At 39.8% G+C, this 26984-nt stretch overlaps 1 protein-coding gene across 1 annotated transcript in view; it reads right to left on the reverse strand.

Annotated features, from left to right (window-relative positions):
* Positions 1 to 26984, reverse strand: part of LOC106091488 (uncharacterized) — a 297696-nt gene that overhangs the window by 199771 nt on the left and 70941 nt on the right. The window contains exon 2 of the mRNA XM_059369614.1: positions 10956 to 11034. The gene's annotated coding sequence lies outside the window, so the exon portion shown is untranslated. The remainder of the gene's footprint in view (positions 1 to 10955; positions 11035 to 26984) is intronic.

Raw genomic sequence — 26984 nt, forward strand, 5'->3', positions numbered from 1 at the left:
TATTCTTTTGTTTCTCAGATTTGTATTCTGCACTCAAGTACCTTGAAGCTCCATATTGCTATGGTCAGTAAATAAGTCCTGTTTGGGGAAGAGTTGGTCTCCCAGAATCTTGGTCCCACATTTGGATATCAGGTCGGTATTTTACTCGCAAATAGCTTTCATTTGAGTCCCCTATCGCCATGGTCGGGGAATATGTCCGATTAAGGGGTGTTTTGGGGGTTGGGGTGGTCCCCTAAACTTTTGGTCCGACAATTGGATATCAGATACGTTTTCTAATCTTAAATACCTTTCATATGAGTCCCATATTGTCGTGATTGGTTTAAATATATATTTGGTAAGTTTTGGGGGTGGGGCGGCCCCCCTAGGTGCCCCCATCCGAAATTTGGATACCAAATTTTTGTTTTTAGGTAACTATAAGAGATCACACAAAGATTGGGTAAAATCGCAACACCTATTTCCGACATCAGGCGTTTCTGAAATTTAGGATAAGGGGGAGGGTCCGCCCCCCCCTTCAGATATCAAAAATATAGTACCCTGTTTTCACCACGAAAACTTCTGTGAAATTTCAAGAAAATCGGTTCAGCCGTTTCTGAGTCTATAAGGAACCCACAAACGAACACAAATTGATTTTTATATATAAGATGATGAAAACCTAGTCTTGACAGATGCAATCACATGGCATCGGGGAAAGTATTGGGGGTCTACTCGTCTACTTTAAATTTTCTTCTATTATTACGAATGTCAGAGATTCTTGAAGATGATTTGCCATAACATTACCGCTTTCGATTTTAACTTTTTTTTTGTCAATAGCATGGCTACACTTAGAAAACCTTGAATCAAGGCAATTATGTTAAAGCAACGCCTAATTTAATCTCCATTATAAGAACAAATATTTAACTACAGCCATCGCACCAACAGTTCTTCGATGATGGTTTGTATCAACCAAGTGCCAAGCTATGCATCAATCAATTCTGAAAATTTCATTCACTGTCCAGAAAATGCGGTCAATTTCCTTACATCGGCCACAAATGAAGTGGGTTTCCTTCGTATTATTTACCAGCATCAGTTTCATCTCAACCATGAAGCAATTAAGCGACTTACATTGGCAATCAAACTTCATATGACCTTGTCGTGTGGCAGTAGCTACGACAACGTAAATTGTAATGAACCAAGAAAGTCGTTAAACAATAGGACACAAAGTCTATATTCCTAATTAGTATTGGGCGTTTCTTTATTTGTTTGCAAACTTGTAATAAAACTTCTATTAAACCCACAAAGTGGGATTTCTATTGCCAAGATAAGGATCTTCCAAAGAATGAGGGTGTTGTAGAAAAGAAAAAAACTAGAAATAGATTTTTTTATTGACTTACAATGGCTATTCTAAAAAACTTTGAAAAAATTACCAAGATTGTCATTTTTTAAAAGGCCACCTAAGTTTAATTCACATACCAACATTTTAGTCAAATCTATGAAATTTGAGACTTCCTGGGCCTCTAGAATTCAAATCCAGGTATCATATGCACCTGGCTGATATAGATGAGTGAGTCATATGAGCCCATGAACATGAATGTAGTCCTTGGAGAACGACCGCCTGAAGAAATTCACCTAACTCGGTAAACCAGAATGGTTCTGACTCAATTCCGTTCCAGCAGATGCAGTCTCCTCAACTCCTACAGAGCAATGATTGATGCCGACATGCAAGATGTATGTCCCGATTGTGAACAGAGACCACATGAGAAACGTCGCCTGTTTAACTGCCCAGCCAAACCACTAGACTCAGAGCCAGATCCCTCTGGACGCACCTCATTTTAGTCGCCGAGTTCCTGGATCTCGACAATCAACAGAATCAAGCAGACAAAAGAAAGAACACAATAAACTGCTACAACAACAGCATTTCATTAGGCAAGCTATCAAAGCTTGTCGCATTAGGTGTCGGTAGTGGCTTCGTTCGTTTTATTTTGAGCTTTCTCAGAGATCGCACTATGCCAGCCATTATAGGTGGGTTCTCATCCAATGAACACAAATTGATCGGAGGTGTACCCCAGGGCTCTGTTCTTTCTCCTTCTCTTTTTCTAATTTTCCTCAACGATCTGTTGGGTCAGACATCGAATCCGATCTACTCATTTGCGGATGACATTAATCTCTGTCATTCGTACTCATTCGACCATAAGCCAAGTCTTCGGGAGATTGAGGACAAGAGGCGGGCTATGGACGATACACTCTGCCAGGATTTGCTGGCCATTTCTGAGTGGGGTCGAATGAATGGAGTAGATTTTACGATCATCTTTGTCTATCAACGGTGTAGATGTTGAGCAATCAGAAGCTCTTGATGTTCTGGGCATGAGAATACAAAGTGATGTCCGTTGGGCTAAACATGTATTCGAAGTGTCGAAAGAAGCATTCAAGTACTTAGGCTTCCCTAAACGGTGTAAGAAATACTTCACTCCGTCTGGTCTTCTTAACATCTACACCAGTTTCATAAGGCCGAAAATGGAGTACAACTCACATGTATGGGCTGGAGCTTCAAAATCATCCCTGGAGCTACTGGACCGTGTACAGAGGAGAGCGATGGCGTTGATTGGGGACAGTGGGGTATCCAACTCTATTACCTCCCTTCATCACCCTCGCAATGTGGGTTGTTTGGCACTGTTCTATCGGTACTTTCATGGTGTGTGTTCATCTGATATTCGTCTTCTTATTCCTGATGTAAGGATGTATGTCAGGGATACTGGACATTCCAGGAACTCACACCCGTTAGTAATTAATTGGCCAGCGAACCGCACAATGCATTACAGAGGGAATTCTTATTTCGCCCGAACTGTTCGTATGTGGAATCGACTTCCGGCTAATGTTTTTCCCACCCACTTTGACATCCAAAGATTTAGCACAAATGTCAATAAGCACTACATCCTTTTCCCCCTCCAATTCCTAATTTCCCCTTGCCAACGCAATGCACTGCATTCATAGGGGCATCCCCCGCGTGTTGGCTGACAGAAAAAAGAACAGGGACACATTTTTCACATATCAATGAGTGCCTCCTTTTTAAAGACGTGTACGAACAGTGAATCGCAATGCGACATCGCTTTGGGAGAAGTTTTTACATTGTGCAATTTAGCGTCTCCCTATGTCCGCCTATGACGCTGAACGCCTGGGTTCGATTCCTGGCGGAAACATCAGAACATTTTTTAGCGGTGGTTATCACCAGGTCACGAACAGTCGAACTAACGCTTTCCCTGAGGATGGCACTATCCACATCGTTTGTGTGCCAGGGCAAAGCGGAATAAGGGGGAATGAAAGAGCCGACGATTTGGCAGTGAAGGATGCCTTTCGGATCGACGCAGTCTGAGTTAAGGGCGTGGCCCGCGAAGGCGCATGTAAAACTGTGGAACAGTGAAACAGTTGGTAGCACGGCGAGAATCCCATGGGGGAGATCGGGATCGTGAGAAGACGAGCCTATTACAGAAAGTTAGTAAGAATGAGGTCAGTTTAGTTTTCATATCATAACGAGATACATAGGCCTACGAGCTCAATTTTGAAAAATGGGTCCGGTAAGTGGTAGCATGTGAAGGGCATGTGGTAAAGATGATGAGATGGAGCATTTCCTTTGTCACACCGTGGGAAAAAGTCGAAAATGTTAAAAATTTGCCGTGTGACAACGGAAAAAGATATTTATTTGAAATTTAGAATGATTAGAACTGAGGGAGAGTGCTCGCGAGGTAGTGTGTAAAATTGCAAGGCCCTAGATTGACCGGGCGCCTTTAGGCAGGCTCCTAAAGTTGGTCACGAAAATTGCATGGGGCTGCCAAATCTTCGTTTGTAGACCGATTTCCATTTTTTTTTTTTTGCTCGATAGTGATCAAAAATTCCTTCAAACAATCTGCTTAAGTTAAATATATACAAAAAACAAGTAAAAGCGTGCTAAGTTCGGCCGAACCGAATCTTGGAAACCCACCACCATGGATTCTGCGAAAATATGGGAGCTATATCTAATTAAAGGCCGAATTGAACCGTACTTGGTACAGATCGGATGAAAATTGCGGCTTCCAGGGGCTTAAGAAGACAAATCAGAAGATCGGTTGATATGTGAGCTATATCAGGTTATATACCGATTTAGACCGTACTTGGTACAGTTTACTGGAAGTCATACCACATCAATTTGTGCAAAATTTTAGCCAAATCGGATGAAAATTGTGGCTTCTAGGGGCCCAAGAAGTCAAATCGGGAGATCGGTTTATATGGGAGCTATATCAGGTTCTTGGCCGATTTAGACGGTACTTGGCACAGTTGTTGGAAGTCGTAACGGAGCACCATGTGCAAAATTTCAAAAAATGAAAATTTAAATTGAGGCTTCCAGAGGCTCAAAAAGTCAAATCAGGAGATCGGATAAATTGAGTTATAAATGCGCTTTTTAAGGGGCCCAGACTTTAAATCGATAGATCGGTCTATTGCAAATTTTGCCCATGAACATTCCACTAAGGAACAGGGGCAAACTTCTCACATATCAACGAGTGCAGTCCGATTCAAGTTTAAGCTCAATGATAAGGGGCCTCCTTTTTATAGCCGAGTCCGAACGACGTACCGCAGTGCGACACCTCTTTGGAGAGAAGTTTTTAATGGCATAGTACCTCACAAATGTTGCCAGCATTAGGAGGGGAAAACCACCGCTGAAAAAATTTTTCTGATGGTCTCGCCAGGATTCGAACCCAGGCGTTCAGCGTCATAGGCGTGCATGCTAACCTCTGCGCTACGGTGGCATCGGTCTATGTGGCAGCTATATCCAACCGATCTGGGCCAAATTGATGAGGGATGTCAAAGGACTTAACACAACTCACTGTCCCAAAATTCGGCGAAATCGCACAATGCGCCTTTAATGGGCCCAAGACTTGAAATCGAGAGATCGGTCTATATGGCAGCTATATTCAAATCTGAACTGATCTGAGCCAAATTGCCAAAGGATGTCGAAGGCCATTACTCAACTCACTGTTTCAAATTTCAGCTACATCGGACAATAATTGCGCCTTTTGTGGGTCCAAAACCATAAATCGGCGGATCGGTCTATATTGGCAGCTATATCGAAATCTAGACCGATCTGGGCCAAATTGCAGGAGTATGTCGACTGGTCTAACACAACTCACTGTCCCAAATTTTGGCAAAATCGGATAATAAATGTGGCTTTTATGGGACTTAGACCTTAAATCGGCGGATAGGTCTATATGGTAACTATATCCACATTTGAACCGATCTGTGCCATATTCCATAAATATGGCGAGGGGCCTAACTTAACTCTCTGTCCCAAATTTCGGCGACATCGGATAATAAATGCGTTTTTTATGGGCCCAAAACCTTAAATCGAGAGACCAGCCTATATGACAGCTATATCCAAATTTGGCCGATTTGAGCCAAATTAAAGAAGGATGTTTTGGCAAAATCGGGCAATATGGACCCAAAACTTTAAATCGAGAGATCGGTCTATATGGCAGCTATATCCAAATCTAAACCGATATGGACCAAATGAAGAAGGATGTCGAAGGGACTAACTCAGCTCACTGTCCCAAATTTCAGCAAAATCGAATAATAATTGTGGCTTTTATGGGCCTAAGTTCTAAATCAGCGGATCGGTCTATATGGGGGCTATATCAAGATATAGTCCGATATAACCCATCTTCGAACTTAACCTGCTTATGGACGAAAAAAGAATCTGTGCAAAGTTTCAGCTCAATATCTCAATTTTTAAATGGCCAGATCGTCTTAAATTTTTACGACGATCAAGAATATATATACGTTGGTCAATTGGTCGTAATTTGGTTGTAAATGGCCCATATCGGTCCACGTTTTGATATAGTTGCCATATACATCGATCTGGGATGTTGACTTCTAAGGCCTCTTGCGGGCGCAATTATCTGATTTGGCTCAAATTTTGCACGAGGTGTTTTGACCTCCAACTACTGTGGTTCAAAACGGTACATAACCCGATATAGCTGCCGTATAAACCGATTTTGAATCTTGACTTCTTAAGCCACTAGAAGGCGCAATTCTTATCCGATTTGGCTGAAAAATTTGCACAAAGTGTGTCGTTATGACTTCCAACTATTGTGCTAAGTATGGTTTAAGTCGGTCAATAACCTGATATAGCTGCCATAAAACTGCCACTAGAGGGCGCAATTGTCATCCCATTTGGCTGAAAGTTTGCATGAAGTGATTTGTTATTACTTCCAGCAATTGTGCTGAGTATGGTTCAAAGCAGTCTATAATCTGATATAGCGGCCATATAAATCGATCTGGGATCTTGTCTTCTAAGGCCTCTAGAGGGCGCAATTTTTATCCGATTTGGCTGAAAAATTGCACGAAGCTTGTTGTTATGACTTCCATAACTGGCTAAGTATGGTTTAGATCGGTCAATAACCTGATATAGCTGCCATAAAAACCGATCTTGGGTCTTGACTTCTTCAACCACTTGAGGGCGCAATTGTAATCCCATTTGGCTGAAAGTTTGCATGAAGTGATTCGTTATTTCTTCCAACAATTGTGCTTAGTATGGTTCAAAGCGGGTTACAAATAAAGCTTTTATGTGTGTCAGACACTAAATCGGCAGATCGGTCTATATGGCAGCTATACCTAAATATCGACTGATCTGAACCATATTAAGGTCTGATGTCAAGAGTCTTAATGCAACTCACTGTTTCAATTTTCAGCGAAATTGGGTAATAAATGCAGCTTTTATGGGTTTAATACTCTAAATCGGCCTTTATGGCAGCTACTATCGAAATATCGACCGATCTAAACCATATTAGGGTCGGATGGACTCACTATTTCAAATTTCAGCGAAATCGGTTAAAAATAAAGCTTTTATGGGTTTCAGATCCTTAATCGCCAATCATTCGAATTTCAGCTCAATATGTCAATTTTTGAAGGCAGTAGCGTGATGAAAACAGACAGACGGAGAGACTCATGGACATTTTTTAATCGCCTTAAAATTTTACCACGATCCGAAATATAAAGGGTGATTATTAAGAGCCATAGGAAAGTTTTTCAAAAAAAATGCACATAAAATTCAGCAAAATGAATAAATCTTATTTGAATCGATAGTACTGTCCATTTAGTTAAATGTTTGAAGATTATTTCGTGCAAATGTTGACCGTGACTTTGCCTCAAGTGGTTCATCCGCTAAGTCAAATTTTGGCATACTCTTTCCAACATTTCGGCCAGTATCTCACGAATAAATGCTTCAATGTTGTCTTTCAATGCGTCAATTGAAGCGGTCTTGTCTGCATACACATGAGCTATAACATAGTCCTACAAGCTATAGTCTAAAGGCGTTAAATCGCACGATCTAGGAGGCCAATTGACCGGTCCCGGACGTGAAATAAAATTTTCACTGAACTCGCCTCTCAATTAGGCCATTGTTACTTGTGCTGTGTAGCATGTGGCATCGTCTTGTTGAAACCGTATGGCAATTTGGCAAAACAAATAATTGAGATATCATCTCACGATAGCGCTCACAATTCGCATCATCTTTGAAGAAGTACGGTCCAATGACGCCACCAGCCCATAAACCGCACCAAACTGTGACCACATGGGCATTTGGCAAAACAAACATTTGGATATCATCTCACGATAGCGCTCACCATTCGCATCATCTTTGAAGAAGTACGGTCCAATGATACCACCAGCCCATAAACCGCACCAAACTGTGACTTTTTCTAGATGCATTGGTAGCTCTTGCAATGCTTCTGGCTGATCTTTACAGCAAAATAGACAACTCTGCTTTACTACTTACCCATTGAGCCAAAAATGAGCTTCGTCGCTGAACGCAATTTTTTTTCGATAAGAAGGTGGATCTTCGGTCATCTTTCTCAGAGGACCATTCACCAAAAATTCTGCGTTGCAGAAGGTTGATCGGCTTCATTTTTTGCACCAGCTTTATTTTGATAGGCTTCACACCTACATCCTTCTGAAAATTTTCCACGTTGTTGAGTAACAGGCCCAATTACTGCGAACGACGACGGATCGATAATTGATGGTCATCATTAGCACTGACCGACACAGCTGCGATATTTTCTTTAGTTCGCATTCTACATAAGTGTGTTGGTGGTTACTATGGTCTCCATCATTCAAGCCAAGTATGGCGCAAATCGATTCATAACCTGATATAGCTCCAATAGCATACCAATTTTATATACCGGGCAAAAAACTTCACAAAATCCCATCCATGGTGGAGGGTATATACGATTCGCCACGGCCGAACTTTGCAATATTTTACTTGTTATACCCACCGCCGTAGAATATACCCCCTATATTCATTTAGTCATTCCGTTTGCAACACATCGAAATATCAATTTCCGACCCTACAAAGTATGTAAAGGGTGATTTTTTTGAGGTTAGGATTTTCATGCATTAGTATTTGACAGATCACGTGGGATTTCAGACATGGTGTCAAAGAGAAAGATGCTCAGTATGCTTTGACATTTCATCATGAATAGACTTACTAACGAGCAACGCTTGCAAATCATTGAATTTTATTACCAAAATCAGTGTTCGGTTCGAAATGTGTTCATTCACCGTAACGTTGCGTCCAACAGCATCTTTGAAAAAATACGGTCCAATGATTCCACCAGCGTACAAACCACACCAAACAGTGCATTTTTCGGGATGCATGGGCAGTTCTTGAACGGCTTCTGGTTGCTCTTCACTCCAAATGCGGCAATTGTGCTTATTTACGTAGCCATTCAACCAGAAATGAGCCTCATCGCTGAACAAAATTTGTCAAAATTTGAACACATTTCGAACCGAACACTGATTTTGGTAATAAAATTCAATGATTTGCAAGCGTTGCTCGTTAGTAAGTCTATTCATGATGAAATGTCAAAGCATACTGAGCATCTTTCTCTTTGACACCATGTCTGAAATCCCACGTGATCTGTCAAATACTAATGCATGAAAATCCTAACCTCAAAAAAATCACCCTTTATGTTGCGGAACGTCGTAAAATTCTAAGACGATTTAACGATGTCCATGTGTCTGTCCGTCCGTCTGTTGTAATCCCTCTACAGCCTTCAAAAATTGAGATATTCAGCTGAAATTTGGCACAGCGATGAACGCTGGTTAAGTTCTTGAACGGGCCAAATCAGACCATATTTGGATATAGCTGCTATATAGACCGATATTCCGATAAAGGGTCTATTGCACATAAATGCTTTATTTTTCATCCGATTTTGCTGAAATTTGAAACACTGAGTAGTTTTAGGCCTCCCGACATCTGACCCAAATATGGTCCATATCGGACTATATTTAGATATAGCTGCCATATATACCGATCTACCGATAAAGGGTCTGAAGCCCATAAATGTTTATTTTTCATGCGATTTCGCTGAAATTTGAAACACTGAGTAGTTTAAGGCCTCCCGACATCTGACCCAAATATGGTCCATATCGGACTATATTTAGATATAGCTGCCATATATACCGATCTACCGATAAAGGGTCTGAAGCCCATAAAAGCTTTACTTATTACCCGATTTCACTGAAATTTGAAACATTGAGTAGTTTTACGCCTCCTAACATGGGACCCAAATATGGTTCAGATCGGACTATATTTAGATATAGCTGTCATATAGAACGATCTGCCGATTAATGGTCTGAAGCCCATAAAAGCTTTACTTATTACCCGATTTCGATTTGAAACATTGTGTAGTTTTACGCCTTCAAACATAGGACCTAAATATAGTTTAGATCGTACTATATTTGGATATAGCTGCTATATAGACCGATTTTCCGATAAAGGGTCTAATGCCCATAAATGTTTATTTTTCATCCGATTTCGCTGAAATTTGAAACACTGAGTAGTTTTAGAACTCCCGACATCTGACCCAAATATGGTCTATATCGGACTATATTTAGATATAGCTGCCATATAAACCGATCTGCCGATAAAGGGTCTGAAGCCCATAATAGGTTTATTCATTACCCGATTTCGCTGAAATTGGAAACATTGAGTAGTTTTACACCTCCTAACAAGGGACCCAAATATGGTTCAGATCGGACTATATTTAGATATAGCTGCCATATAGACCGATCTCCCGATTAATGGTCTGAAGCCCATAAAAGCATTAGTTTTTAACCGATTTCGCTGAAATTTGAAACAGTAACTGATTTTACGCCTCCTAACATGAGACCCAAATATGGTTCAGATCGGACTATATTTAGGTATAGCTGCCATATAAACCTATCTCCCGATTAAGGGTCTAAAGCCCACCAAATGTTTATTTATTTGCCAAACTCGCTGAAATTTTAAACAGAGGGTTATATTAAGCCTCCTGATATCTAACCAAAGTATGGATCAAATCGGACTATATTGAGGTATAGCTGACATATAAACCGATCTCCCGATAAAGAGTCTGAAGCCCATCAAAGCTCTATTTATTACCCGATTTCGCTGAAATGTGAAACGGTGGGTAGTTTTAGTCCACCCGCTATCCTACCCGAATATGGTAAAGATCGGACTGTATTTAGATATATCTGTCATATAGACCGATGTACCGATTAAGGGTCTGAAGCTTATAAAAGCTTTATTTATTACCCGATTTTGTTGAAATTTGAAATGCAACAGTGACTTATATTTATTGGCCCACTCAATATTCGTGTCGCGTTTGGGTGCATAAGTTATCCAGTTTTCACCGGATCATGCCGAATGGGGGTTTTCATACATACCCGAGGTGGTGGGTATCCAAAGTTCGGCCCGGCCGAACCTTCCAGTCTGACTTGTTTTTTACTATTTTATATTTAAGCTACCTGCAGCAAATAGCTGTCAGCGTCATTATGTCAAACGTATGATACTTATCTATTATTTGAATTCATTCAAGCGTTTTATTTTTGCTATTGTTTTCATTGTTTGTTTAAATAGGTTTTTAAGTAGAAAAATGTTTATAGCATCTATCACAATGGGAATCCATACATACGTGTTGATCCTGAAATATTGCCAGCAAATCCTAAACGCTATCACATCTCATGCGTGTACATGAATTACCAATTGGGGATCTGAAAATAATTAAAAATCACATAGATAGCATGGGTGAAAGTTATGAGCACGCACAATAATCTGTTATGGCAATTTGCCAATAATGTTGCATACAATGCATGGTCATTAATAACTTTTTTTTTTTTTTGCTTATACATTTATGGACACATAGTGTGGATACAAGCGCTAATAGCACGCTAGTTACTCTGACAAGGGTACATGCTGAAAAAAACTCTTTAGCACGTCTTCTACATAACTTCAATGTAGAATGTTGGTAGTAAATCTAGCAGTAAAACGTGGGAAAAGTGTTTCTTCGATTATAGCAATAGATAATTTTTTCAGTCATTTTAGCAAATAATTTGCTGAATCTCTGTCAAGCCTATAAAACATTTGATTGCTTGATTGTTGTTTAAATAATGAACATGTAAAAACAGTGGGCTTGTGTTCGTTCTAGAAGGGAGATGAAGTGAAACAAGTAAAAACGTGTTAAGTTCGGCCGTGCCAAACTTTGGATACTCACCACCATGGATGAATTAACCATCCTCTTTTATAAAAACTCCAGTACTAAATCCAATCCAAATCAGTTTCAGCGAAATCGGGCAACAAATCCTCTTTCTATGGCATTGAGAGCATAAATTGAAAGATCGGTCTATATGGCAGCTATATCTATATGGCAGTTCTATCTGGGCCATGTGCTGGTCGCACAACGGGAGGCTTAGAACAACTCACCATTTCAAATTTCAGCGAAATCGGGTAATAATTGCGTTTTTTGTGGGCTTAAGACCCTAAATCGGCAGATTGGTCTATATGTCAGCCATATCCAAATGTAGTCTGATTTGGCCCATTCAAGAATTTTATCTACGTATGGCGGAAATACGAGTTTGTGCAAAATTTCAGCTCAATATCTCAATTTTTAAAGACTATAGCGTGACTACAGCTGAGGGACACACGAACAGACGGGCGGACAGACACACGTACATCGTTAAATCGTCATAGAATTTTACGACGATCAGAAATATATATACTTTGTAGGGTCGGAAATAGAGTTTTCGATGTGTTGCAAACGGAATGACTATGATGAATCTCCATCTGTATTCGTATAGTCTTTTAATACCAACCACCATAGGATAGATGGTTTATCCTATGGATGTCCGTCCGTCCGTCTGTCGACATCACAATAGAGGTAGAACGCGTAAAGCTGCAAATAAAATAAATGCAAATTTTGCCCATGAACGTTCCACTAAGGAACAGGGGCAAATTTCTCACACATCAATGAGTGCAGTCCGATTCAAGTTTTAAGCTCAATGGTTTATCCTTTTTATAGCCGAGTTCGAACGGCGTGTCGCGGTGCGAGAAGAGAGAAGTTTTTGCATGGCATAGTTCCTCACAAATGTTGCCAGCATTAGGAGGGAAAAACCACCGCTGACATTTTTTGTTTTATGGTCTCGCCGGGATTCGAACCCAGGCGTTCAGCGTCATAGGCGGACATGCTAACCTTCAGAACGCAAAGATACTTAATATCGATGTAGGTCGTTGGGGATTGCAAATGGGTCATATCGGTTCAGATTTGGATATAGCTCCCATATAAACCGATCTCCCGATTTGAATTCTTGAGCCCCTGGAAGCCGCAATTTTTGTCCAATTTGGATGAAATTTTGCACATAGTGTTCCGTTATGACTTTCAACAACTGTGTCTAGTACGGTCCAAATCGGTCTTTAACGGTCTATATGGCAGCTATATCCAAATGTGGCCCTATCTGGACGATATTCAACAAACAGGTTTAGGGGTCTATCAATACTCACCGTTTCAAATTTCATCCAAATTGGATGAAAATTGCTGCTGTTATGGGCTCAATACTCTTTTTAGAAAGATCGGTCTATATAGTAACTGTATCCAAATATAGTCCGATCTGGACGATTCAATAGGGTACCGACATTAGAAGGGTACCGGAACTTACTATGTCAAATTTCATTAATATACGATGTGAGCTCCATATTGCCATAGTGGGATATGAAGTTCAGTTTATGGTGTGCTTTAGGACGTATCCTCAAACACTTGGCTCCAATATTGGATATCAAATTCGTTTTCTACCCTTAAATAACTTTCATTTGAGTCTCATATTCTCATAATGGGTCAATTGAGCTATTTCACATATTTTTAGGAGGAAAAGCTCCACCTTGATTTGAACACAAATTTTAATGTCACATTCGTAATCTACTCCCAAATACTTTTCAAATAAGTCCCATATAGACATGGTCGGCTAATATGCCCATTTGGGGGTATTTAGGGGTGGGGCGACCTCCCACTACGTGGACCTAAATTTTTATACCATATATTTGTAACCTATTGTCTAATACTTTTCATTTGAGGCCCATATCGATATGAACGTCGAATATATCTGTTTAGAGGGGTTTTTGGGTTGGGGAGGCCCGCTGGGTACCTGGGAACCACCTTTTAGTACGATATTCGTTTTCTAGTCTCCAATACCTTTCATTTGATACCCATATTGTGCCTATCGGTCCACTTTGATTTTGGATGGCGTTGTTGGGATAAGGGGAAGGACCGCCCCCATCCGATATCTAAAAATTATATAGCCTATGTTTCTTTCCATACAAACGTTCACAATCTGTGAAAATTTTAAGAAAATCGATTTAGCCGTTTTTGATTCTACGGAGCAAATAAAAAACCGAGTTCCATGTAGTCATGATGGGTCATATGCCCATTTAGTTAATTTTTGGGGGGTAGGGTGACCCCTTCGGTCGGATTTTGTATGGCAGATTTGTAATCTACTCCCAAATACCTTTCATTTGAGGCCCACATTGACATGAACGTCCAATATGTCTGTTTGGGGGGAATTTTGGGGTTGGGTCGGCCCGCTTGGCACTTTGACCCAAATTCTTATGTCATATTCGTATTCTATGTTCCAATACCTTTATATAATTACCCATATTGTCTCGATCGGTCGACTTTTGATTTTGGGTGGTGTTTTTAGAAAACGGGGGAGGTTTAGCCCCCTTCCCAAATCAACAAATTAGAAAGCCTTGTTCTCCTTCCTGACCATATTCGTAAACTACTCCCGAATACCTTTCATTTGAGTCCCATATTGTCAAGATCGTCAAATAAACCTATTTTAAGGGGTTTTGGGACCGGGGCGGTCCCCCACGTACTTGGACCCTACTTTTATTATGAAATTCGTACTCTGCTCTTGAACAACTTTCATTTGAGACCCATATTGTGGCGATCCGTCCACTTTTATTTATGGGTAGTACTTTTGCGGTAAGGGGGAGGGTCCTTCCCCCTCCGGATATCAAAAAATTATATATTATTATAAACTACTCCCGAATACCTTTCATTTGAGTCCCTTATTGTCAAGATCGTCAAATAAATCTATTTTAAGGGGTTTTGGGACCCCCAGGTACTTGGACCCTACTTTTATTATGAAATTCTCTGGAATAACTTTCATTTGAATCCCATATTGTCCCGATCCTTCCACTTTTATTTATGGGTAGTACTTTTGCGGTAAGGGGGAGGGTCCTTCCCCCTCCCGATATCAAAAAATTATATAGCCTTTGTTTCCTTCCCGACCAACCTACGCAATCTGTGAAATTTTCAAGGTAATCGGTTAAGCCGTTTTTGAGTCTATACGGAAGTTGTATACCCCCATCCTATGGCGGAGGGTATACAAATTTCGTTGCTTCAATTGGTAACACTTGGCGTCAGCCTGTTATAATGGTGTGGAATATGAATTGACTAAACTCAGCAAAATTTCTAGATTTTAACATTTTTAAAATTTTCAAATTTCGGTATACGTTTGCACTCTGTACATTTGTTGCTTTCAATTTAGTTCTCAGTATGTACCTGTTTGAAAAGCACACAACAACAACTATAATTTCATACCGCGGTTGTGATGTGCATATAGTATATATGTATGTGTGTATTACTTGCTCACTCTTAATAACACAACAGCATAATCAGTTGCTCGCCTGGATGCCATTTATGTTTTATGGGTAAGGTGGTCTCACTATTATTGATGGTACGGTATAGCATTATTGCTGTGCCGGAGACCACAATTTTATTATGCATTTGCTGGAAGTGAAAACAAAATTAGTTTTCAAAGTTAATTCGTTTACCAACTCCCTTAAAGCCACACATATGTAGTTTCCCACAACATAGTACAGGCGTAACATACGTATGTATGTAAGTCTGTTTGTCTGCAAAAAGGCAAATCTATAAATTATTCACAAATTGGTGCGGGCACAAGCAACGATAAAAACGCATCCACTATTGACTATGAGCCACGCAAATAGATCCGAGAACTGCGGCAGCTCGATATGAATCTGATATGAAATATGTTTATTATTTTGGCGTGTTGTGATGGTAACGCATACGAAATTTTATGAAAATATAAAGGCGGAATAAATCAATTTGCTTATTATTATGTGCTCAATTTAAGTTGATTGAGGGAATCCATCAATTCAATAAATGGCTGAGGAGTGGTGATTCATTCACCTCGCTTTAAAGCTGCAAGTCGGAACCCTTCCTCGAACGCTTGCTGAGAATATCAACAACGTTTGCGAAGGCCACATCCAATTGTCTGGGATTCTAATGACAAAAGGGCATAAATAATTTAATAGCCTTATTTCCAGTTCTGGGTACTTATTCAAAGTCAATGGCAATGAATGAATGAATACTACTGAAAGAGCATTGAATAAATTTTATATTAGTATTTTTTCTTCTGGAAGCGAATTATTCCTCCCCTTAACATTCATCGATTGACTACGTATCATTAAAAAAAAATGGAAATTGGAAATATAAATCAAATTAAATTAATTTAATGTGGTAAAAGTAAAGTAAGCAAGTAAAACGGCATTAAGTTCGGCCGGGCCGAACTTTGGATACCCACCACCTTGCGTATACATGTAAAACACCATTCATCAAAATCTGGTGAAAATTGCATACCTTATGTCCCATAGCAGTTATATCGAAATTTGATCCGATTTGGACCAAATACTAATAAGAACAAGTCATTGTTCAATTGTGTATATCTAAAAATGTACAACCATATACAACATGGATGTCGAAAAGTCATAGGTCAATGTGTCAAATTTCAGTTAAATCGGGGCCAAGACTTTAAATCGAAATATCGGTCTATATGGCAGCTATATCCAAATCTGGACCGATTTGGGCCAAGTTGCAGAAAAATCACGAAGAGATTAACACAACTCACTGTCCAAAATTTCGGCGAAATCGGATAATAAATGCGCTTTTTAGTACCCCAAAACCTAAAACCGAGAGATCGGTCTATATGACTGCTACATCCAAATCTGGACCGATCTGTCCCATAATGCAGAACTATGTGGAGGGGCTTAAAATAACTCATTGTTCGAAATTTCGGCGACATCGGACAATAAATGCGCTTTTTATGAGCCTAAGACCATAAATCGGAGGATTGGTCTATAGGCAGTTACATCCAAATCTGGACCGATCTGAGCCAAATTGACGAAGAATGTCGAAGGGCCTAACACAACTCACTGTCCCAAATTTCAGCAAAATCGGATAATAAATGTGGCTTTTATGGGCTTTAGACCCTTAATCGGGAGATCAGTCTATATGGCAGCTATATCTAAATATAGGCATAAAACTACTTAATGTTTAAAATTTCAGCGAAATCGGTTAAAAAGTAAAGGTTTTATGGGCGACAGACCCTTTATCGGCAGATCGGTCTATATGGCAGCTATACCTAAATATAGTCCGATTTGATCCATATTAAGGTCAGGTATCAGGAGGCTTAAGATAACCCTCTGTTTCAAATTTCAACGAAATCGGGTAAAAAATAAAGCTTTTATGGCCTTTAGACCATAAATATAGCTTTTATGGGATTTAGACCCTTTGTCGGGAGATTGGTCTATATGGCAGCTATATCTAAATATAGTGCGATCTGAACCATATTTGAATCCTATGTTAGGAGGCGTAAAACTACTCAATGTTTCAAATTCCTGCGAAATGGGTTGGAAAATAAAGCTTTTATGGGCTTTAGACCCTTTATCGGCAAATCGGTCTATATGGCAGCTACATCTAAATAGAGTCCGATTTGATCCATATTTAGGTCGGATATTAGGGGGATTAAGATAGCCCACTGTTTAGCCAAATCGAGTAATAAATAAAGCTTTTATGGGCTTCAGACCCTTTATCGGCAGATCGGTCTATATGGCAGCTATATATAAATATAGTCCGATATGGACCATATTTGGGTCAGATGTCGGGAGGCCTAAAACTACTCACTGTTGCAAATTTCAGTGAAATCGGATAAGAAATAAAGCATTAATAGGCATTAGACCCTTTGTCGGAAAATCGGCCTATATAGCAACCATATCCAAATACGGTCCGATTAGGCCCGTCCAAGAACTTAACCAGCGTGCATCAAAAAGACGTATCTGTGCATCAAAAAGATGTATATGTGCCAAATTTCAGCTCAATATCTCAATTTTTAAAGGCTGTAGAGTGATTGCCATAGACGGACGGATAAAGGGACAGACACACAGACATCGTTAAATCGTCTTAGAATTTTACGACGATCCGAAATATATATACTTTGTAGTGTCGGAAATTGATATTTCGATGTGTTGCAAACGAAATGACTAGATGAATATATCCTACGGTGGTGGGTATCAAATGTAAGGAGAGGCAAAAACTTCACTATGCAATACCCTAAGCCTCAGAGTCTGTGTACTACTATTCATTAAGCAAATGCTAGAGTGCGTAAGATTTTATAACCACCCAAAAAAAAAACCGTAGAGCAGAGGCTGACAGGTCTGCCTATGAAGCTGAAAGCCTGGGTTCGAATCCTGGCGAGAACAACAGAAGCAAGTGGTGGTTTTTAACCCCTTCTGACGCCGGCGAAATTTGTTAGGTAAAAACTTCTCCAAAAATAGGTGTCGCACTGCGGCATGCCGTTTGGACTCGGCTATAAAAAAGAGGCCCCCTTATCATTGAATTTAAACTTTAAACGGACAGCACGCATTGATATGTGAGAAGTTTGCCTCGGTTCCTTAATGGAATACACATGGGCAAATTTGCAAATTTGTATTTCAGATTTTATCAAAATTAGCTGAATAATGCATCATTTATGAATCTATAGTAGCTATTTCGAAATATTGTACGATCTGGACCAAACTTGGTGGGATGTTGAGGGGTCTAAACCCAATCACTTGGGTTTGACCCCCACATATCTGTTCACGGCCGTTAGTGAAACTAAGAACGTAAATCCGAAAATCGACTAATATAGCAGCGTAGTTCGACAATGACCTATATCGGACTATATTTTGATATAGCCCCATATAAACCGATCTGCCGATTTAATGTCTTAGGACCATAATAGCCTAAGACATAAAATTTCCCAGATTTGGATATAGCTGTCATATAGAGATCTCTCGATTTAAGGTCTTGGGCCCACAAAAGACGCATTTATTGTCCAATTTCGCCGAAATTTGGGACAGTGAATTGTATTAGGCCCTTCGATATCCCTCTATAATATGGCCCAGATCGTTCTAGATTTGGATATAGCTGCCATATAGACCGATCTCTCAATTTAAGATTTTGGTCCCATAAAGGCACATTTATTGTCCGATTTTGCCGAAATTTGGGACAGTGGCTCTTTGATATCCTTCTCTGATCTTTCCAGATTTGGATATAGCTGTCATATAGACCGATCTCTCGATTTAAGGTTTTGGCCCCATAAAAGGCATATTATTTGTCCGATTTCGCCGAAATTTGGGATAATGAACTGTGTTAGGCTCTTCGATATCCCTTTTCGATTTGGTTCACATCGGTCTAGATTTGGATATAGCTGCCATATAGACCGATCTCCGATTTCAGGTGTTGGGCACATAAAAGGCGCATTTGTTGCCTGCTTTTGCCGAAATTTGGGACAGTAAATTGTGTTAGGCCCTTTGATATCCTTTTTCAATTTGGCCTAGATTGGTCCAGATTTGGATATAGCTGCCAAATAGACCGATATATCGATTTAGGGTCCGGTGTCCACAAAAGGGGCATTTTTTGTCCGATTTCGTCGAAATTTGTGACAGTGAATTATGTTAGGGCTCCCGACATCCTTGTTTAATTTGGCCCAAATTTGTTCAGATTTATATATCGTAGGGTATCAAATGGTCAACTTTGTCCTACTTTAACTCGTCCTTAGTTGTATGTTTTTGTTGAGTGTTTTTAAAGTTAACCCACTCTTGCTTTTAACGCAACTTATAACATCATATAGAATATAATTTTTTACATTTCTTGCCACATACAACACACGCCAATCTGCAGCATTCAAGGGGAAACTTTTATTCACTCATAAAAGTGAGTCAATGAATTCACAACCATATTTGGAATACTATTTAAGCCTTTTCAGTCGTTCCACGGAACCTTAATTGAGTTATAAATATAGGAAAAAAAACTTATTTTCTGGCCTTAACTTAATTTGCATTTAAATTAACATTGTTGGGCTTACAAAAATACGGAGTGTAAAAAATAACAAAAATAAATCAAAGGCTGACTGTTTAAATTTGCATAGGTTAAGTAATCGTGGGTAAACACGAAATCCCATTGTTATGCCCAACCCCATACGATATGGCGTATAATCGTTTCTTCCTAACGATTATCGAAATATTTATTTTCCAGCCCATGAGTGAAGATATTTATTCTTAGTCACTGTGAAGCTTGAAATTGTTTAACCATCAATCCCTTCAATTGCCCGTTTTTAAACACCCTAGGATGGTAGGTATGCTAATCTTATCATTCTGTTTGTAACATCTCAAAATATTGATGTGAAATCCTATAGAGTATTGGGTTTCCCTAAAAGTAATTGCGGATTTTTCAAAAGAAAATAAATGCATTTTTAATAAAACTTAGAATGAAATTTAATCAAATATACTTTTTTTACACTTTTTTTCTAAAGCAAGCTAAAAGTAACAGCTGATAACTGACAGAAGAAAGAATGCAATTACAGAGTCACAAACTGTGAAAAAATTTGTCAACGCCGACTATATGAAAAATCCGCAATTACTTTTTGGGCAACCCAATACATATATCCTTGATCGTCTTGACATTCTGAGTCGATCTAGCCATGTCCATCTGTCTGACCGCATGTCTGTCAATAAAAATCACGATAGTTGTCGAACAAGTGTACACAAGTGTTTCGTACATATACCTATTATTGATGCAGATCGTTTGGGATTGCAAATGGGCCGTATCGGCTCAGATTTGGATATATCTCCCATATAACTCTATCTCCTAAATTGATTTCTTGAGCCTCTAGAAGCCGCAATCGTTAACCGTTTTCGCTGACATTTTGCACGACGTGTTCCGTGCTGACTTTCCAGATCTATGCCACGTACGATCCAAATCGGTCTATAACCGGATATAGTTGCCATAAAAACCGATCGCCAGATTTGAGCGGTTGGAAGCCGCAATTATTGTCTGTTACGACTTCTACCTCCTGATTAGTCTTCTACAATTAGTCTTACAAAATTTCAGGCAAATCGGATAATAATTGCGACCTCTAGTGGCTCAAGAAGTCAAGATCCCAGATCGGTTTATATGGCAGCTATATCAGGTTATGAACCGATTTAAACCTTATTTGACACAGTTGTTGAAAGTAAGAATAAAATACGGCATGCAAAATTTCAGACAAATCGGATTGGAATTGCGCCCTCTAGAAGCTCAAGAAGTCAAGTCCCCAGATCTGTTTATATGACAGCTATATCAGGTTATGAACCGATTTAAACCATACTTGGCACAGTTATTGGATATCATAACAAAATACTTTGTGCAAAAACTCATTCAAATCGGATAAGAATTGCGCCCTCTAGAGGCTCAGGAAGTCAAGACCCAAGATCGGTTTATATGGCAGCTATGTCAGGTTATGGACCGATTCGAACCATACTTGTCACCGTTATTGGATATCATAACAAAATACTTCGTGAAATATTTCATTCCAATCGGATAAGAATTGCGCCTTCTAGAGGCTTAAGAAGTCAAGACCCAAGATCGGTTTATATGACAGCTATATAAGGTTATGGACCGATTTGAACCATACTTGTTGGATGTCATTACAGAACATGTCGTGCAAAGTTTCATTCCAATCGGATAAGAATTGCTCACTCTAGAGGCTCAAGAAGTCAAGACCCAAGATCGGTTTATATGACAGCTATATCAAATCATGGACCCATAGGGCCCATTTGCAATACCAATCGACCTACACTAATAAGAAGTATTTGTGCAAAATTTCAAGGGGCTAGCTTTACTCCTTGGGAAGTTAGCGTGCTTTCGACAGACAGACGGACGGACGGACATGGCTACATCGACATAAAATGTCGCGACGACCAATAATATATATACTTTATGGGGTCTCAGACGAATATTTTGAGTAGTTACAAACAGAATGACGAAATTAGTAAACCCCCCCATCCTATGGTGGAGGGTATAAAAATCAATTTGTGTTTGTTTGTGTGTTCCTTATAGCCTCAGAAACGGCTGAACCGATTTTCTTGAAATTTCCACTGATGGTGCATAGTGATTCCGTGGTGAAAATAAGGTGCTACATATCTGAAGGGGGAGCGGACCCTCCCCCTTACCCTAAATTTCAGAAACGCCAGATCTCGGAGATGGGTGGTGCGATTTAAGCGAAATTTTGTGTGGTCTCTTATAGTTAACCTACAAACAAAAATTTGGTACTCAAATTTCGTATGGGGTACCTAGGGGGGGCGCCCCACCCCATAACCTACCAAATATATATATACACAAATCACGCCAATATGGGACTCAAATGAAAGGTATTTGGGATAAGAAAACGTATCTGATATCCAATTGTCAGACCAAGTGTTTGGGGGACTACACCAACCTCTAAATCGGACCTATTTACCGAACATGGCAACATGGGACTCAAACGAAAGGTATTTGCGAGTAAAATACGAATCTGATATCCAAATTTGCGACAAAGTTTCTGGTTGTCCTCCCCCACCCCCCCAAACAGGACTTATTTACTGACCATGGCAATATGGGGCTTAAATAAAAGGTATTTGAGTGTAGAAAACGAATCTGATATACAATTGTCGGACCAAGTGTTAGGGAGACCACCCCAACCCCTAAAACATCCCTTAATCGGACATATTTACCGACCATGGCAATATGGAACTCAAATGAAAGGTAGTTGCGAGTAGAATACGAATCTTTTATCTAAATGTGGGACCACGTTTCTGGGGTTCCACCCGTTCCCCAAACAGGACTTAAATAAAAGGTATTTGAGTGTAGAAAACGAATCTGATATCCAGATGTGGGACCAAGTGTTTGGGGGACCGCTCATCCCCGAGAACATTCCCGAAAGAAGACAAATTTACGATATGGGACACAAATGAAAGGTCTTTGGAAGTAAAGCACGAATCTGATATCAATGTTCGGGAAAAGTGTCTATGGGGCCACCCTCATAACACCACCCAAAGTATTTGCTGACCATTGCAATATGAGGCTCAAATAAGAGGTATTTTAAAGTAGAACACGAATCTGATCTATATTTTCAAAGCCAAGTTACTGAGTGGCCGCCCCATCCCCCAAAACACACCCCAAACCGGTAATTTTTGGTGACTAGGGAAAAGTGAAGCTCAAATGAAGGGTATTTGGGAGTAGACCATGAATCTGACATCAACATTCGGCACCCACTGTCTAGGGGACACGTCCCACCACCATAACAACCCCCAAGAAGAACGTATTTGCTCACCAAGACAATGTGGGTCTTCAAGACAGTGGAACTCGATATTCATAGTTTTTGGGGCCCATACCCCAAACCAGATAAATGGTATTTGAGATTTTAAACCAATTTGATATCCAATTTTGAGGCCAATGGCAATATGGGGTTCAAATGTATGAGAATAGAGCACAATGTAGATATATTTTCCAGGCTTAGTGTTTGGGGGACTATTCCACTCCCCAAAACACCCCTCATCCGGGCGTATTTACCAACCATGTCAATGTGGGGCTTCAGTGAAAGGAATTGGGGGGGTAGAGCAAGAACTGATACCCACTTTCGGGACCGATTTTCTGGGGGTCTACCCCTTTTCCAAAATACCCCACAAACAGCAATTTTTTACTGACCATCGCAATATGGGGCTCAAATGAAGGCATTTCAGAGAAGAATACGAATTTCATATCCAACTGTAGGACCATGTATTTTAGGCATCACCCCTTCCCCAAAACACCACCCAAAGGGTAAAACTTTTCGACCATTCCAATATGTGGCTCAAATGAAAGTTATTTGAGATTAGAAAACGAATTTGATAACCAATTTTGGAGCCATGTGTTTGGGGGACGCCTCATTCTGTAAACTCCCCCCCCAAAACCAATTGCAAAATGAGTTTAGATAAATGGTATTTGAAAGAAGAACACGATGCTGGTATTTTTCAGGGCCAAAGTCGGGCTGAAATATAGTATTTTAAGAATGGAGTACACCTTACATCCAAACTTCAATGCGTAGACCAATAAAGATCATATGGGATTCAGCCTGTTAGTCAAGCGATATACTATTCTCGTAGCAAGGTATTTCACTAAAAGCTCTTTAATGGTCGAAAATGAATATTCCACGGAAAATGATGTCCCATATAAAGTAGAAGAAGGCGCAGCGGAGCCGGCCCGGTCCAGCTAGTTTTTTATATAAGATGGGGTCTTAGACGAATATTTCGATTTTCGGGCTGTATCTAAATCCAGCACGTTATGTGTTAAAAATTAACTAAGTTTAATGGCATTTAGGTGCAATAAAGTCAAATTTGTATTCAAATTACCACACGAATAGAAACGCCATATAAACACTATGAATTTTTTAATGGTTGTGCATGAAAAAGATTCTGCCCAGGCGGTTTTGACTCCACTTTTATGGTTTTGTTTGTTTTTTGCGACTTCAAAATATGTCAACCATTTGCAAATGGTAAATTGTTTACTTCATAAAAATGTAGCCCCAGAATTGAAAACAAATAATGCCCCAAAATGCTGCCATCCATACAAAATCAATGTGTCTGGGCCAAATTGATTTCCAATTTTTACAACTGTTTGCATTTCGTTAGAATTTTACATTAAACAAAAATTACAAAATAGAACTCTCATAAAAAGCAACACCCCCTGTGACATTATTGCCAATAGATTTTATTGATTTAAATTGGTATTCCCAGAGGTGCGTCGCGGATGAGGACCGCAAGTGTGGGAAAGTGTTCGGTTTCGCTTTTGTTGATGCCCAATTGTTCTTTAATGAAGTTTTCATTAAATTCCTAAGCGTAGAGAAAACTTTTTATTGCAATTCCATTGACTTTTACACTCACAGGCTTTCACATTTGTCAGTTTATGAGCAATTTGCAAGCTGTTCATGGATGCCTCATGCCTGCCGGATGCTGCCATCGCAACAGATGGTGGCCGACAAAGTTTTGGTTTATTTGATCGTTCGTTTGTTCGTTAACAGAACAAAAAACAGTGGCATGGCATGGCGTGCAGTCAACTACATTGGTTATTTACCGTCTATAACTGACACCAGGACCAAAAATCCAACCACGTCATGGGCAGATGCTTAATGCCTTGAAATATAAGAGTAAGACAAACATTAACACGGAAGCGATTACTCTGCTGTCTTAGATTTAGGAACGCCAACTTTAAATAAGTTTCCAGCAGTAACCATGTGGCAACCACCTTCCCGCTAACTTTGTGGCAGTAAACACTTTATCTCTTTTGCTTAACGTGGATTTTTATTAATTATAAGTTTAGTAAAGAATATAATGGAGTGCAAAATGCCAGAAAGCACCAAGCAATTTTTAATTAGGGCCTTAATGTAATGAAATTTTTTTGTTTAATAAATTAATGTAAATTAATTGATATTATTGTAAACTCAAAGAATTTTATTGCTAGTGAAGATATTCAAGATATGAAGTAAAAGTAGCCATGCTATAAGTTATGAAGCCAATGTTGCTATGCTGAAGCCAATGTTTCATAACTCGCGAAGCAAATGTTTCTCTGGAGAAGGCGCCAATATCATTGAAAACGTATGAAAATAAGCCTCGTGTACTGATTCAAATTCAATTCGGGGTAACAGTTTATATATAGAGGCCGAAAAGAGTACCGATAAATTACAACAAGTAAAAGCGTGCTTAATTCGACCGGGCCGACTGTTAACAAAGGTGTCGAAATCTTGCCATTTTCGACACGTGTGTTAAAAGTCATAAGAGAAGCCGTTGCACAAAATTTCAGCTAAATCGGATAATAATTGCGCCCTCTGGTGGCTCAGGAAGTCAAGACCCCAGATCGGTTTATATGGAAGCTATATAAGGTTATGGACCGATTTGAACTATTCTTAGCACAGTTGTTGAAAGTCATAACAAATCACCTCATGCAGAATTTCAGCCAAATCGGATAGGAATTGTGACCTCTAGAGGCTCAAGAAGTCAAGACCCCAGATCGATTTATATGGCAGCTATATCAGGTTATGGACCGATTTAAACCATACTCTGCACAGTTGTTGGAAATCATAATAAAACACCTCATGCAAAATTTCAGCCAAATCGGATAGGAATTGTGACCTCTAGAGGCTCAAGAAGTCAAGACCCCAGATCGGTTTATATGACAGCTATATCAGGTTATGGGCGGATTTGAACTATTCTTAAGAAACTTGTTAAAAGTCATAACAAAACACCTCATACAAAATTTCAGCCAAATCGGATAATAATTGCGTCCTATAATGGCTCAAGAAGTCAAAACCCCAGATCAGTTTATATGGCAGCTATATCAATTTGAACTATTCTTACTTAGCACAGTTGTTGGAAGTCATAATAAAACACCTCATGCAAAATTTCAGATAAATCGGATAATAATTGCGTCCTCTAGTGGCTCAAGAAGTCAAGACCCCAGATCGGTTTTTATGGCAGCTATATCAGGTTATGGGCGGACTTGAACTATGCTTAGGAAACTTGTTAAAAGTCATAACAAAACATCTCATGCAAAATTTCAGCCAAATCGGATGATAATTGCGTCCTCTAGTGGCTCAAGAAGTCAAGACCCCAGATCGGTTTATATGGCAGTTATATTAGGTTATGGACCGATTTAAACCATACTCAGCACAGTTGTTGGAAATCATAATGAAACACATCATGCAAAATTTCAGCCAAATCGGATAATAATTGCGTCCACTAGTGGCTCAAGAAGTCAAGACCCCAGATCGGTTTATATGGCAGCTATATCAGGTTATGGACCGATTTGAAGTATTCTTGGCACATCGGAAGCGGTTTGTAGTCAACAAAGAGATGGTAGGTGTTGATTTGTCCTTCTCGGGTCTTTTCCAAGATTTGGCGCAGTGTGAATATCTGCTCCAGGGTGGATTTACCAGGCCTAAGGCCGCAGTGATAGGGCGCAATTATCTCATTGACTTTAGTTTTTAATCTTTCACACAGTACGCTCGAGAGTATCTTGTATGCGATGGGGAGCAGAGTTATTCCTTTGCAGTTGACACATTCCGTCTTGTCTCCTTTCTTGTGTACGGGACATAGTATGCTGAGGTTCCAATCATCGGGTATGCGCAGATAAGCTCATGTATACGCCTTATCAGCGCGTCGCCTCCGGTCTTAAATAGTTCAGCGGATAACCCGTCGGCTCCTGCTGCCTTGTTGTTCTTTAGTCGGGTCACTGCTACTTGGACCTCATTCTGACTAGGAGGTAAACAGTTTATACCATCATCAGGAATTGGTTCTGCGGTATCCTCTTCACCGCCAACATCGGACACTAGCAGTTGGGTAAAATGTTCTTTCCATATCCTCAGCATGTTATCTGTGTCTGTTACCAGATTTCCTTCTTTGTCTCAGCAGGAGGATGCGCCTGCAACAAAGCTATCGGATAGTCGATCTACATGAGAGCTATATCTAAATATAGCACAATTTAGACCATATTTGGGTTGGA

The sequence above is a fragment of the Stomoxys calcitrans genome, chromosome 1 (genome assembly GCF_963082655.1).
Source record: "Stomoxys calcitrans chromosome 1, idStoCalc2.1, whole genome shotgun sequence".
NCBI classification, from domain to species: domain Eukaryota; kingdom Metazoa; phylum Arthropoda; class Insecta; order Diptera; family Muscidae; genus Stomoxys; species Stomoxys calcitrans.